The sequence below is a fragment of the Synchiropus splendidus genome, chromosome 12 (assembly GCF_027744825.2).
Source record: "Synchiropus splendidus isolate RoL2022-P1 chromosome 12, RoL_Sspl_1.0, whole genome shotgun sequence".
Lineage (NCBI taxonomy): Eukaryota > Metazoa > Chordata > Actinopteri > Syngnathiformes > Callionymidae > Synchiropus > Synchiropus splendidus.
In genome coordinates, this window is record NC_071345.1 from 18,723,543 (window position 1) to 18,740,257 (window position 16,715).

The 16,715-nt window shown below is 43.3% G+C and overlaps 1 long non-coding RNA gene across 1 annotated transcript; it reads right to left on the reverse strand.

Annotated features, from left to right (window-relative positions):
- Positions 1–4,313: 4,313 nt before the first annotated feature.
- Positions 4,314–8,799, reverse strand: LOC128768543 (uncharacterized). Its single transcript, XR_008416250.1, has 2 exons — positions 8,132–8,799; positions 4,314–4,934 (listed from the first exon to the last, which is right to left on the reverse strand). It is a non-coding gene; the product is annotated as an uncharacterized LOC128768543 (long non-coding RNA).
- Positions 8,800–16,715: the final 7,916 nt, after the last annotated feature.

Below are 16,715 nucleotides of genomic sequence, written 5' to 3' on the forward strand. Positions count from 1 at the left end.
GTCGACCGCTGGAAAACAGATTTTCAGGTCAGGTTTACGTGATCTACACGTGATCTTTTCCACGATCACGTCATTTGTGATCCGGTGTTCATGCAAATTAGTGTGAGTCGTTCATATTAGGCCCGATGTCATACTGTATATTGGTGCGGACAATAAGCCACATTTTGTAAAATGATTGTTAAAAATTCACATATTGTAATAGAGTGTAAACTGTGCAGACATCATTTCGTTCCTTTCCTGCATCGTCAGCGACTTCCAGGGCGCCAAGATGAATTTCTACGGCAATAAAAATTGCTGTCGATATCATGATAACATTTATCATGACATGTCTTTGGCCACGATAACTTAGAAGAGCCAAACTTCATCAATACACATCATGTTGCCTCACACAGTTAGAACTAACGTCTCAGAAAGTGGCAAGGGTGTTGTACCTTGGATGCTATTGAGCTCTTCCAACAGCTCGCTGGTTGAGGGACAGCACAAAACCTGGTTGACCGCAGTGAGGCAGCTCTCTGCCTTCGTCCTCAGCCACTGCAGTGCTCTCCCCACCTGGAATAGGAGTTGTGGATTGTCATGGTTCTGTGTCATAGGTGCTCCGCCCCCTCACGGCCTTCCCTTCGATTTATTGGTTCAGCGCCCAGGTGGGCACTTTACTGACTCCTCATGTCTACTATCTACAACTCCCACACAAGCTCACGTTTGTGGATGTCAAAAGCCCTCATCAGTGGACGCAGATGATATGATTCACCATGGCAACACGTGAAACAAAATGTCACTCTTCCTACTTCTCCGCAACAGAGAATGGACTCATTCATGAATGTTTGAATGCTTTAAAGAAGGAATGATGGCCGAGTCAATGTTAAAGGACTTGTCTATAGCTAAAATGCAACATGGAAAAATATATCAAGAATACCTCAATTGACTGCAAGCGCATGATGTGGTTCAGTCTGTCAGACAACATGAGTAATTACCATTCTAAGCAGAAAGCAGATGCGATGAACTCGAGTTGAACACTATAAACGTGTGTGTAGTGGCTTTCATACAGCTGACCAATGCAATGTTTAACTTTGACTTAAAAAGCACTGGAAAGTGAACCAGTCGTGTGTTAAAAGAGAGAACATGATCGCCCAATGATAGCTCCACTCTTTAGTCTGTTTTTCCTATTGGTCGTCTCCCTTGAAACGGTTTTATGACGGAACTTGTTAGTGGAGTTTGTCTCCAACATCATTATTGGTTTATGTTTAAATATAATAATTAACTGTAGTGCAGAGATGAGAAATTCAATGTTTCACGTCTCTGGTAGAAGCTGGACGTGTCTGACAGACAACGTTATTTAGGGTTGTTTTTATCTCTCTCTCTCTCTCTCTCTGTATATATATATATATATATATATATATATATATATATATATATATATATACAGTGGTGGTAAAAAGTTTACATACACTTGTAAAGAACATAATGTCATGGCTGTCTTGGAACACGAATGAGCAATTTTGGAGACTTAGAAAGTTGTGTCAATGACATGAGCTTCATAGCATGGCCTCTTAACTTCTTGTGAGTGATCATGAGTGGCTACAGCTGGTGACTTCTCTGAGGCCATTCAAAAAGGGCTCATTGGATAAAAACACCCACAAAGGTGACAATGGGAAAGTCAAAGGAGCTCAGCACAGATCTGAAAAAGAGAATCATTGACTTGAACATGTCAGGAATGTCACTTGGAGCCATTTCAAAGCAGCTGCAGCTTCCAAAAGCAACGGTGCAAACAATTGTTTGTAAGTATAAAGTGCATGGCACTGTTTTGTCACTGCCACGATAAAGAAGAAAACGCAAGCTGTCACCTGCTGCTGAGAGAAAACTTGTCAGGAGGGTGAAGAGTCAACCCAGGAGCACCAAAAAGCAGATCTGCCAAGAATTAGAAGCTGCTGGAACACAGGTGTCAGTGTCCACAGTCAAGCGTGTTTTGCATCTCCATGGACTGAGAGGCTGCCGTGCAAGAAGGAAGCCCTTGCTCCAAAAGCGGCACCTTAAGGCTCGACTAAAGTTTGCTGCTGATCACATGGACAAAGATGAGACCTTCTGGAGGAAGGTTCTGTGGTCAGATGAAACAAAAATTGAGCTGTTTGGCCACAATGTCCAGCAATATGTTTGGAGGAGAAAAGGTGAGGCCTTTAACCCCAAGAACACCATGCCTACCATCAAGCACGGTGGTGGTAGTATTATGCTGTGGGCCTGTTTTGCTGCCAATGGAACTGGTGCTTTACAGAGAGTCAATGGGACAATGAAGAAGGAGGATTTCCTTCAAATTCTTCAAGAAAACCTAAAGTCATCAGCCCAAAGGTTGGGACTTGGGTGTTCCAACAGGACAATGACCCCAAACGTCCATCAAAAGTAGTAATGGAATGGCTAAATCAGGCTAGAATTAAGGTTTTAGAATGGCCTTCCCAAAGTCCTGACTTAAACCCCATTGAGAACATGTGGACAATGCTGAAGAAACAAGTCCATGTCAGAAAGGCAACAAATTTAACTGAACTGCACCAATTCTGTCAAGAGGAGTGGTCAAAGATTCAACCAGAAGCTTGTGGATGGCTACCAAAAGCGCCTAATTGAAGTAAAAATGGCCAAGGGACATGTAACCAAATATTAGCATTGCTGTATGTACATTTTTGACCCAGCTGATTTTGGTCACACTTTCAGTTTACCCATAATAAAATCATAAAAGAATCAAACTTCATGATTGTTTTTTGTGACAAAGAAGTATCTGTTCCAATCATTCTATCAGAGAAAAATCAGATTTGTAGAAATAACTGGAAACTCAAGACAGCCATGACATTATGTTCTTTACAAGTGTATGTAAACTTTTGACCACCACTGTATATTGTAACGTTCTGGCTTTATGTTTGTACTGTTTCTTTAAGGGTTCAGTGGTGACGGGTGAGTGGGGGTGGAGCGAGGGGCTGCGCTGAAGGAGAGAGGGAGTTTTGTTTCGGGTGGTGAGAGAGAGCCACGAGCTGCTGCCGTTGAGACCAATCCACGGAGTTTAACGGAATTAAAAGAAGAGTGTCAAAACAGAAGGCTGTTTTTTTTTTTGGTGAAATACACGAGCTCATTTTGACAACAGCGGCCAGACAGAATTTGTCATGTGTAAACTACTTGATACTTTCTTACTTGATACTTGATCACCCCCTTCACCAGAGGGAAAACACAATAAAATGTTGGAAGTTGAATGCCCACTAACTTGAACTGACAGAGTTCAACACCAATAAAGGCCTTTCAATTCATCGCAAGTATAGGGATGGAAATAAAGGTGCATATAGATATATACAGATAGCGATACAGTTCGCTTCCGAGGCATAATTCAACGGAATAAACGCGGGTCGGGCATATACAGTGAAGGTAGAGAACCGGGGTCTGCTTTTTCACCAAAAAATCATAACCTCAAGGTTAAACCTCAACCTGCCAGCCCCATTTTAATTTTTTGTGCCGACGACAGGAAAACAGAGATGAAAGCAGATGGATTGGACGAGAACCATCGACCGTCTTTGTGACGGTGTTACAGCTGAAGTCACACTGTTGTAACGCTGGTGAGACGGGCCACATGCTTCCAACAACACATGCCTTAAAAACTCACCATCGGGAAGGACCACTCTTCTTGACACTTGCCTCCAACAACACTGCAGCATTTTCTGTGACACTTTAAAACCTAGGTCGTTCAGTTTATGAAGCGTTGTTTCACTCGTCACTGCTTTCTGCTGTAGTGAGTGTTCCAGGAGACGATGAGAACACTCATTAAGAGTGTTCTCATCTCTTAGTGAGTGTTCTCACTAAGAGATGAGAACTCTTAGGAAGTCCGGAGGAAGGAAGGAAGTCTCTCTTCCTTCCTCCGGATGTCTCTCCGGAGGAAGAGACACCCGGAGGAAGAAAACACTGTTCTCCTTTCAGCCACTGCTGAGGGGCTGAAAGGAGTCACTATGGGCTGTTTTGCTAGCTTGTAAGTCACAAAAAGCTGACACTCGCAATTCACCACACATCAATAGTTAGGAGTAGATTCAAGACAAACTCAAATAGTGATGATAAGAATTCATCATTTTTATTAACATGGTTTGTCGAACAATTGAACACTTACAAATAAAGCATGGTATGGTAGTAGCAATCCACGTCATCTATATCTATCTATCTACATATATATATATACATTTAAAATCCCATATATAATATGGGATTTTAAATAAAATCCCATATTAGGGGTAGGATTTTATTATTTATTTTATTTTGCTTCAGTTTGACAATAGCACAATAAATCATGATGGTGGCTATATTCAAGTGTTTATATCAGCTTATTTAAACTAAAGCTCTTTTAATATCTTGAAAAGATATTAGAATAAGAATTTCAATTTTATATGAATTTCGAATACATTCAGAGTGGTAGTGAAAAACATCACTAGCTTTTGTTCAGGGATTCCTCCATGTTTGTTGTTGTTGTTATCGTCCTAGCTGCCACGTGTCTTGCGCATCAGTGTGATCAGTGGACCAGGAACTCCTGCACTTACAAAGGTTCTGTGTTGTCTAGAGAGCAAACTGTTAAATAATATAAATATATAAATATATATATATATAGTCTCATTATTATCCCCTGTAGTGAGGCTGCTGTGTCCCGGTGAGCGTGTAATTGAGGTAGAGTATTTGGTGCTGGTCCAAAGCAGGGAGAGTGCAGAGATCGTGTGTGAGTCAGTCAGTGGAGTCTTCAACATCCTGACTGCCTGATGGAGTCAGAGGGGCGGGCAAAGTCGCCTGCAGTGCTGGTGGTGAAGGGGCAGAGGGGACGAATGGACTAGCGAGTCCTGAGTTGGTTTTGTTCCCCCTCATGACGTTGTGATCTCCAAACATGGCGTAGTGCAATTCAGAGTGTGTGATGTGGACGCTCCGACTCCGACCTGGGTGGAAGGAAGCAGAGTTGATGATGATTATTTCACGTATTTTTACGTTGCAGCAAACAAGATATCAACAAAAACCTGCTTTATGCAGTGACATGAAAGCACGTTGCTCACCGTTGATCAGCAGCTCAGGCTGCATCTGCAGAAGGTCTACTTGATACTTGCAGTGAATACTGGACTTATATATCGTGCCTGAGTCTCCCTGAGACCAATCAACAAGCGGGAACAGACTATAATAGTGACTTGACAGAACCACTATCACCCCCTTCACCAGAGGGAAAACACAATAAAATGTTGGAAGTTGAATGCCCACTAACTTGAACTGACAGAGTTCAACACCAATAAAGGCCTTTCAATTCATCGCAAGTATAGGGATGGAAATAAAGGTGCATATAGATATATACAGATAGCGATACAGTTCGCTTCCTAGGCATAATTCAACGGAATAAACGCGGGTCGGGCATATACAGTGAAGGTAGGAAACCGCGGTCAAATTAGTTGGATGTTGGATATTCGACAGATATTCGCTCCACCAGAGCCAGTGTTGTTTGGTCTGTGTCCCCGGGAAGCGGTCGCCGATCTCGGACGAGCTCTCTCGCTGGCAGCGCTCAGACGAAGTTAGGGGTCCACAAATTCTCAGTCGTGAAATTATCCTAAAAGTCAGTGAGAATGTTTGCACTATTTCTTCAATAGCTCCGAGGAAAAGTGTTCAGGTGAGTTCAAAGTGATTGTAAACTGTGAACAGATATGAGACACATTGGAGACGGACACTTTCATTTCATAACTGTACTGTTATGATTCTATTATTATTAATATATTCATATTTTCTCACTATTTCTTCAATAGCTCCCAGGAAAAGTGTTCAGGTGAGTCCAAAGTGATTGTAAACTGTGAACAGATATGAGAGACATTGGAGATGGACACTTTCATTTCATAACTTTACTGTTATGATTTTGTTATGATTGATATATTCACATTTTCCCGCTGTTTCCTCAATAATGTTCAACCTGATGAGTCACAAACTGCATTCTATGTCTCTCCCATCACCCATCTTGAGACACAGCTGAGACACTGGACGATGAACAAATGTGATTCAACTAATATTTTTCAACTAATGATTTCATTTACACAAGTCACATTGCCATTTTCATTTCTCCGCTTCTTCAAAATGTTCTGTGTCCATACCCATACACTGCATGGAACCAAATTCCGCAGGAATCACACTGGACCTTTAGAAATGTTAAAACAAAGTGGTTAAATTTACCACTTTATGCTTCTGTTGAATTTTAAAACATCTCACTTAGTGTGTTAGTGGTGGTCCACAACCTGGGGGTCTTTACGCATTCCACAACAGCTGTTTACATCAAACACTAAAACACATAAACGTATGTTGAAAATGATTGATTATTGTAAATCATCCATTGTACCCGATGCCTTGAGGATTTTCGTGCGCTCTTTCTGCATTTCCCCTTTTGAAGTTGGAAATGTAACATTGGGGAGCTAATAGAGGATTTGGGCTGGACATGGCGTAATTCCATGAATGGATGATAATTGGCATTATTATCCATTCATGGTGTTCATAAACAAAGAATTCTGCCTTAATTTGATGATCCATCATTTTCGTAGTGGCAAACAAATACATGGAGACTCCAGTGAATTTAAATGTTTCTTTGACACAGACAGCATTAATACAACGCAGAAAAATGTGGAAGATAATGGTGCCGCAGCTGCAACCATCTTCTTGTGATAATTTATTTATTTTATTTTAAATATTCCAAAATTATTACTTATTATACTGTAAGTGTTTTTAGTTACCTTTTTACATCATCTCTCAGGAAATTCTTCAATGTGAGGAGAACATGCCATCGCAAAACTGACTGGGTGGATATTAAGTGGCGTGGGGCAGTTATGACCCACCTTCAACGAGAAGATGGTTAAAAGAGCGCACGATTCTGGCGAAAATCCTCAAGGCATGAGGTACAATGGATGATTTACAATAATCAATCATTTTCAACATACGTTTATGTGTTTTAGTGTTTGATGTAAACAGCTGTTGTGGAATGCGTAAAGACCCCCAGGTTGTGGACCACCACTAACACATTAAGTGAGATGTTTTAAAATTCAACAGAAGCATAAAGTGGTAAATTTAACCACTTTGTTTTAACATTTCTAAAGGTCCAGTGTGATTCCTGCAGAATTTGGTTCCATGCAGTGTATGGGTATGGACACAGAACATTTTGAAGAAGCAGAGAAATGAAAATGGCAATGTGACTTGTGTAAATTAAATCATTAGTTGAAAAATGTTAGTTGAATCACATTTGTTCATCGTCCAGTGTCTCAGCTGTGTCTCATGATGGGTGATGGGAGAGACATAGAATGCAGTTTGTGACTCATCAGGTTGAACATTATTGAGGAAACAGCGGGAAAATGTGAATATATCAATCATAACAAAATCATAACAGTAAAGTTATGAAATGAAAGTGTCCGTCTCCAATGTCTCTCATATCTATTCGCAGTTTACAATCACTTTGGACTCACCTGAACACTTTTCCTCTGAGCTATTGAAGAAATAGTGAGGAAAATATGAACATATTAATAATAATGGAGTCATAACAGTACAGTTATGAAATGAAAGTGTCCGTCTCCAATGTGTCTCATGTCTGGTGACAGTTTACACTCACTTTGGACTCATCTGAACACTTTTCCTCGGAGCTATTGAAGAAATAGTGCAAACATTCTCACTGACTTTTATGATAATTTCACGACTGAGAATTTGTGGACGGTCCCCTAACTTCGTCTTAGCGCTGCCAGCGAGAGAGCTCGTCCGAGATCAGCGACCGGGGACACAGACCGAACAACACCGGCTCTGGTGGAGCGAATATCTGTCGAATATCCAACATCCAACTAATTTGACCGCGGTAGAGAACCGGTCTGGCCTGAAGAGCTGTAGAGGCCGCGGGTCTTTGGCCCTCGCAAGATCCCGTCCCCAGAACCGTTGTTCTGGCTCAGGGTGTCATGACCGCGGTGAAGCCGGATACTTTATGATCCGTTCCTAACGCGGTTGGTGTGTGTGAACAGGCTTCATCAAGTGAAAGTCGCGAGTAAAAACTTGTCGCTGCAGCTAATCGTATAGTTCCAAATAAAGGAATGGCAGGACGGAGTTAGGTGAAATACACGTGAACGACGGATGGTCTTACCGTGCTGACGCCTGACTCCTCTGCCATCCTACCAGCTGTGAAGAAGACCGCCGCGGAAGGCTGTTTTCAGGTCGGCAGCTAACGCCGCGCAGCACCAACGCGAGTATTCTCGCTCTCGTTTGTAAACACAGCAGTGGTGAAGGGGGTGTGTCACTCTCAGCCGATGACACAAGGCCCGGCAGGGTGACGCAACAATGAAATGGCTCCACCGTCAAATCGAAAAGGTCAGAAGTTCTGAAAGCGTGTAATCCTGTATTTTGAAGATGGACAGAAGCCAACCAGACAAACAGCCAGGAGAAAGACCTGAGGAGGTTGTGGGAAGGACTAAACCACACGACAGCTCGGACTCACAGCTGGCTGCAGGAGGGGCTAAACAGTTGGATCCGAACAGACCGTCAGAAGCAGCAGCATCACCGTCTATCGTCATCTTTAGTCCCAAAAGACAGATTCAACCACACACCTCCTTTTTAATCTGCAGCTGAAGAGTTTACTTTGCCGAGCCAAACATGAGAATGATGCCGGTGGTGCATGTTGTGTGGATGAGTTCCAAGAAGAAGCAAACGAACGAACTTCATTAACTTTGCTAAGCAGAACAACCCACCTGTTGCAATAACTCCCGATCAATTCCTTCTGCAAGTCTCTCTTTTCACCACCTCTTACAACATAGTGCCTCCTTGTGGCCAGCATGTAGCATGTCATTACTTGAAACAGTTCTCCTTTCAGCTGCAGTGTTGCCAACTCCCCAGCATCGGAAGTAGCAATATTACATATTGGTGTTATTACATATACACCTATATATGTATATTGTTCGTTTGTTTTTTTATTTGGTTTTTATTTTTCAGATTTATTTTTTTGGAGCTGTAGTCCAAGATCTATAGCTTTTTCACCAAAAAATCATAACCTCAAGGTTAAACCTCAACCCGCCAGCCCCATTTTAATTTTTTGTGCCGACGACAGGAAAACAGAGATGAAAGCAGCTGGATTGGACGAGAACCATCGACCGTCTTTGTGACGGTGTTACAGCTGAAGTCACACTGTTGTAACGCTGGTGAGACGGGCCACATGCTTCCAACAACACATGCCTTAAAAACTCACCATCGGGAAGGACCACTCTTCTTGACACTTGCCTCCTACAACACTGCAGCATTTTCTGTGACACTTTAAAACCTAGGTCGTTCAGTTTATGAAGCGTTGTTTCACTCATCACTGCTTTTTGCTGTAGTGAGTGTTCCAGGAGACGATGAGAGACACCCAGAGGAAGAAAACACTGCTCTCCTTTCAGCCACTGCTGAGGGGCTGAAAGGAGTCACTATGGGCTGTTTTGCTAGCTTGTAAGTCACAAAAAGCTGACACTCGCAATTCACCACACATCAATAGTTAGGAGTAGATTCAAGACAAACTCAAATAGCGATGATAAGAATTCATCATTTTTATTAACATGGTTTGTCTAACAATTGAACACTTACAAATAAAGCATGGTATGGTAGTAGCAATCCACGTCATCTATATCTATCTATATATACATTTAAAATCCCATATATAATATGGGATTTTAAATAAAATCCCATATTAGGGGTGGGATTTGATTATTTATTTTATTTTGCTTCAGTTTGACAATAGCACAATAAATCATGATGGTGGCTATATTCAAGTGTTTATATCACCTTATTTAAACTAAAGCTCTTTTAATATCTTGAAAATATTTGTATAAGAATTTCAATTTTATATGAATTTCGAATACATTCAGAGTAGTAGTGAAAAACATCACTAGCTTTTGTTCAGGGATTCCTCCATGTTTGTTGTTGTTGTTATCATCCTCGCTGCCACGTGTCTTGCGCATCAGTGTGATCAGTGGACCAGGAACTCCTGCACTGACAAAGGTTCTGTGTTGTCTGGAGAGCAAACTGTTAAATAATATATATATATATATATATATATATATATATATATACATATATATATATATATAGTCCCATTATTATCCCCTGAAGTGAGGCTGCTGTGTCCCGGTGAGCGTGCAATAGAGGTAGAGTATTTGGTGCTGGTCCAAAGCAGGGAGAGTGCAGCGATCGTGTGTGAGTCAGTCAGTGGAGTCTTCAACATCCTGACTGCCTGATGGAGTCAGAGGGGCGGGCAAAGTCGCCTGCAGTGCTGGTGGTGAAGGGGCAGAGGGGACGAATGGTCTAGCGAGTCCTGAGTTGGTTTTGTACCCCCCTCATGACGTTGTGATCTCCAAACATGGCGTAGTGCAATTCAGAGTGTGTGATGTGGACGTTCCGACTCCGACCTGGGTGGAAGGAAGCAGAGTCGATGACGATTATTTCACTTTTTTTTACGTTGCAGCAAACAAGATATCAACAAAAACCTGCTTTATGCAGTGACATGAAACCACGTTGCTCACCGTTGATCAGCAGCTCAGGCTGCATCTGCAGAAGGTCTGGTGCCGCCTGTGGACCGTCTTGGTTTGTAAAGCTGCAGTTGTTGAGGGTGGAGTTGCTGATGGCGATGATGGTCACCACTAAGGGTTTTGGTGGTTGTGCTGCAGATTTTGAAGAATAAGCGTGAGATACAATATTTCTGTCCGATAAAAGCACGAAATTTATCAGTGACGAAAGACCGAATCTGTTTTCCTGAGAGCATCAGTCAGTTCACTACTCAATGTTGGGTCCTAATTTCTAAACATGTGTCTGTGTGTTTATGCATATGGATCCTAGTGAGTCGCAATTTTGGTGAAAACCCCACCAAGTGGGGTCCTTATGTCTTTGAGGGACCCTGTTGCCAGACCCCACAAGGTTAACCTCAATTTGAGGGTGAAGACTTCAAAACAAACAAAGCATTTTGGCAATGAGCGGTCCCCACAAAGCGCAACAAATCTGTGCGCGTGCATTGCTCCTCACATGTACAGCTGCACGGTTCGTATATTGTGCAGCCACACACACACGTTGAATGAATAAATGTTTATTTCAATCCCTGTCTTGATACATTGCAATCGTGGTTAAATTACATTTACCGTAATTCCCACACCATATAGTGCACCGGTATATTAGCCGCACCCACTAAATTTAAGAAGGAAAATAGATCTGGTTCATACATAAGCCGCACCGGTCTGTAAGCCGCAGGTTCAGTGGTCTGTCTGAGCTGTGGGCAGGTCAGTGGTGCACCAGCTTAAAAACGCTTTTCAACACTAGTTTTAAAAACGGGGTCCAGCATCGAGAGTGAGGAAATAGTGGAAACAAGATGCATAATACGGAGCGTCTTGATTGATTCACGCTGCTCTCACAACAGGTGTAAAAATCCATATATTAACCACACTGCTGTATAAGCCGCAGGACTCAGATCGCAAGAAAAAAGTAGTGGCTTATAGTCTGTAAACCATATATCACGCGCTTAATTGATACTATTTAATTGATACACTGCGTACAACTCAAGTCAATATTTCTACTTTCATGATGCAGAGGCTGAAAAGAAACTTAATTGATGCTTCACAGAGTGTCATGAGTGTTGTACCTCGAATGCAAACATAGTCCTCCACAAGGCCACTGGCTGATGGGTGGCAGGATAAACGGTTGATCATACAGAGGACATTCTGTGCCCTACGCCTCATCCACTGCAGTCCTCTCTCCACCTGGGCTGCTACGTGAGTCCTCACCTGCAAAGAAGAGTTGTGGAGCGTCACCTTTCTAGCTGTCTACCATTCTCTACTCATCTGGATGTGGACAGGATGCAAACACATTCACCCTGACTGCAACGGTTTAGCTCAGGAGAGGTCAGTCAGGTCAGTCACTCCCAAGTCTTTCTCCTAGTCAGACTTGGCTTTAACCAATCCATTTTCCGCGGATAATGAAAACCAGTGTCATGACTGAGTTAGGACCAATGCTTGGGGAATCCACAGATGCCAACCGCTGTTGTGCTCTAGTTCCTACCCCTGCCAGCATCGCCCCTGTACTTTTGATGGACAGCAGGAAACTACTTGACACTACAGTGACTATTGCACTTCATGTCATGATCAGCAGCGTGATACACTTGATAATACCACTTCATTTGAGCGTCACATGGCGGGAGCTCATTTTGACAACAGCAGCCAGACAGAATTTGTCATGTGTAAACTACTTGATACTTGCAGTGAATACTGGACTTATATATCGTGCCTGAGTCTCCCTGAGACCAATCAACGAGCGGGAACAGACTATAATAGTGACTTGACAGAACCACTATCACCCCCTTCACCAGAGGGAAAACACAATAAAATGTTGGAAGTTGAATGCCCACTAACTTGAACTGACAGAGTTCAACACCAATAAAAGCCTTTCAATTCATCGCAAGTATAGGGATGGAAATAAAGGTGCATATAGATATATACAGATAGCGATACAGTTCGCTTCCAAGGCATAATTCAACGGAATAAACGCGGGTCGGGCATATACAGTGAAGGTAGAGATCCGTGATCAAATTAGTTGGATGTTGGATATTCGACAGATATTCGCTCCACCAGAGCTGGTGTTGTTATCATAAAAGTCAGTGAGAATGTTTGCACTATTTCTTCAATAGCTCCGAGGAAAAGTGTTCAGGTGAGTTCAAAATGGTTGTAAACTGTCACCAGACATGAGACACATTGGAGACGGACACTTTCATTTCATAACTGTACTGTTATGATTCCATTATTATTAATATATTCATATTTTCTCACTATTTCTTCAATAGCTCCCAGGTAAAGTGTTCAGGTGAGTCCAAAGTGATTGTAAACTGTGAACAGATATGAGAGACATTGGAGATGGACACTTTCATTTCATAACTGTACTGTTATGATTTTGTTATGATTGATATATTCACATTTTCCCGCTATTTCCTCAATAATGTTCAACCTGATGAGTCACAAACTGCATTCTATGTCTTTCCCATCACCCATCTTGAGACACAGCTGAGACACTAGACGATGAACAAATGTGATTCAACTAAGAATGACATTTCGACTTAATGTTTGCCACCATGGCACATAATCTGTGACCATCATCCAACAGTTAATCCTTGTAGAATTTTTGATAGTGTGAAATAAAAACAAATTAAATAAAAAGCCCTTTCTACGAAACCATAATTGTAATGCAATTAAAATGGTCTGTCCCTGTTTTGGAATACAAATCTGTTTCCCTGTGTCTACACGCAAGGGAATTCCAGTCTGTACTTTAACTTTTAACCAGAACAACAACAACAATACTGCTACGAATAACAATCATAAAAATGATAATGATAATACCATTTTTGCCACAGGAAAAATAGATTAAAGATGATCATTTCACTGTCAAAAATTTATATCATAAGTACATGACAAACTACCATCTATTCCATATTTTAGAAAGGTGAACACTTCATATATTATAAAACTTGATTAGAACAGAAACAAAATATTCATCATCACTTTCCTTTTGTAGAAATAGATGCGGCGAAATGGAATTGTTCATGTTATTTATGGCCTAACAACACAATCAGTTCTTCAATCAATTGTATATATTTTGTAGGACGGACAGAATGTTGGTGGATGAGATGAGTTTTTACAGATGGAAAGAAGGTAAACAGGGAGATGGTGAGGCTGATGTGTTCTTCTCTTCAGAGAAGCCAAGAGAGAGCTGGCGAGTAAAACACAAACCTTACACAGACAACAGCAGGAGTTGAGGCAGAAAACTGAGAATCTGAAGGTGAGAGAATCTGACACTGAAATTTCATTCCTAGTTCTGCCTGGTTACTTGTGTTTAAGTCTGCAGTTTGATAATGTGATATAGTGAATTTGTGTACGTCACTGTGTGACTGCTGTGGTAGAGCCAGTGTGCCAATGTGGACAATCTGCTGCAAGGGACTGCAAACATTTTTAAAAAAATGTCATCTGCTCAAATGAAAGTTAGAAATGTATACAGTGCTATCATTTGCAGAAGAAATGAAAAGGAAGTGTGAATTATGAGAAAAATGGACAAAAACTGTTTTAAGTGCAAGTAACATCCGACTTACGACCACGGCCAGTAGACGCTTATTTTTTTCATTCAATGTCTGGCACCGCAGCACGTAGCAGCCCGGCAACGCATACGACAGTTACAGCAGCACAGTATCCCAGCATCTCACTCTCACACAGAGATCTACCACTACAGTAGTACCTAGAACCCTCGCGTCGGCTATTTTGACTTACGTCCAATCGGACATATGACCAGTTGGTCGGAACTGATCCCAGTCGTATGTCGGATGTTGCTTGTACTGTCAACCGGAGCATGTAAATGACTAACTGAGGACACCGGGTAGAACAGTTGGCCTCCCAACACTCGAGTCTGAGCACTAACTCGAGTTTCGGCATAGAAATAAATTCTATACAGGCTGGGCAGCCGGTTAGAGGGCTACGTCCATATTCATAGAACTGTGGTTACATTAGGTAATTTCTATTTCTATGTCATTTGTGCTCCACCTTCTAACTGCCTTTGCTATTGGTTAAAAACCATGGTGAAGGCCCGTGGGATTAAATTCCTCCCAGCATGGCTGAAAGAAAAAGTCCTTACCACAAGAACCAAGCATCCGACGTTCTACTGGTCACCTGTGGACAAAGAAGCACCCCCAGAAAGGACAGTGAGAGCAACCTAGGAGTCCACCATGTCCTTCACGTAAGCACGAGCGAAGGTTGATGCTGTCGACCAGGATGGTGGTCCTTTATCCAGCATCTCCTGTAGAAAGGAAAAAACACCAGAAAGAGGACATCTAACCCGGGTGAGGCCTTTAGACTCACACCAGTTCACAGAGACGTGCCTCCTAGTGGCATAAGCCTGTTAGTGGCTAGAGCCTGAGAGCTCTGTACCGTTGAAACTACTGCATCCGACAAACCCATGTCAAGCAATTTCAACATCTAAACCTTGAGAGGACGTCCAAGCACCAGATGGGCTCGACACATACTTCTGGCTTGGGTCAGTGCACCCGGTGCATCCAGGATTGGCCACGGAGGTCCCACCGCTAATCTGGACAGGTCCGGAAACCACCTCGTCACAACCGAGAGTTTCTGATCTCTGACGTGCTGCAAAAACGGCGTCATCAACCTGTGTTGAGGAATCACGTAAAGCAGCCCCTGCGGACACACTGGATGGGTCAGGGCATCCACCCAGAGTGTGTTGTGTGAGTCTGTCCCACGCCCTCAGAGAACCCCAGTGGAGCATTGGCGTTCTCTTCCGACGTAAACAGATCTGCAGCTAGAGTCCTGAACCACTGCCAGATTGCATCTGCCACTTCTAGTGCAAGACCCTCTTCTGGACAGCCTGTCCGTGCCCAGGTTTAGGGCACCTGTGACACGCTGTCATCGACAACAGGTGGCTTACTGCCCATGTCAAGGTAAGAGCCGTCATCTTGTGCAGGGAGCTGACCTCACCGTCACATGATGTACCATCAGCCGTGGTGTGAAATGAAGCAGAACCTTCTCCACCGCCATCAACTCCAGCAGTTTGATATGAGATGTGGGACCGGACCATATTCCTCTCATGCTGTCCTTTTCTAAGGCTCATTCCTAGCCCAGGAGGGATGCATCCATGAAGATGTGCGCTGCTGCTATAAGACGCGCGCTGCAGTCCCAGAATGTTCAGGGAAGCCGGACCTGACAGACTCAACCACATGTTACTGTCCCGGACCGGGTGAAGACGGTGAAGCACAAACCAGCACTGGAGCCGCCACATGTGCAACAATCCCAGTTTCACCACCACTGACAGGAGACCTAAGAGTGTGACTACCTCGCTGGCTCTCGCGTGGTGCACATCTCTCATCATGCCAATCTGCTCCAGCAGAACTGGCATAGGCTCATCTGAGAGCCATGCTGTCATGGGGCGAGAATCAAGGAAGATGTCCAGATATTGTGCGGAAGTCATGGGATGCAGCGCATTCTGATTTGACGTTGAGATTGACATCGAAACCCAGACGTCTGATCTGATTCAGCACCCTCGCCTTATGCTCTAGCGCCTCCTCCCTGGACAAAAATACATATCTGTCAGGTCCACTGACGTCACCCTGTCGCCTGGTCAGACACACTCGAGAAGCTGCCTGACCGTCAGCACTCTGAACTGACATGATCCAACACGAGTGTTTCACCTCCAGAGAGCCAGGATGGGTCTCGACTTACCTGACCTCCTCGGGACAAGGAAATACACAGAGTAAAACCCTGCCTTGCACTCCTCCAGTGGGACTTTAGAAATTGTCCACTTTTGGAGAAGGGAGTTTATCTCTTGCTCTAAACACAGCCAAGTCGAGGCTCCAGGTGCGGGGGGCCCTCCTCGAAAGGGCTGTCGGTTATTCAAACGCCATTCATGGAAACAGCTAGCACCATCTGATGGAACGCCGCCACTGTCACGTGGGACCACTCTGGGAGCTTGTCCTCACTGAGCACCCTCTCGAAGACTGCCTTGTCCATGGCCGACAACAACTGAGTCATGTTGTTGGCAAGGTTCTGGACGTGGAGTGCACTATAGTAGGCTCTGTTGAGGAACTGCATGGTGAGGCGGTCCTTCTCATCCGGAAGGCGCTGCTGGGGTCCTGACCAGAGCCTCTCATCCAGCAGATAGACTCTCTGGGCCGACTC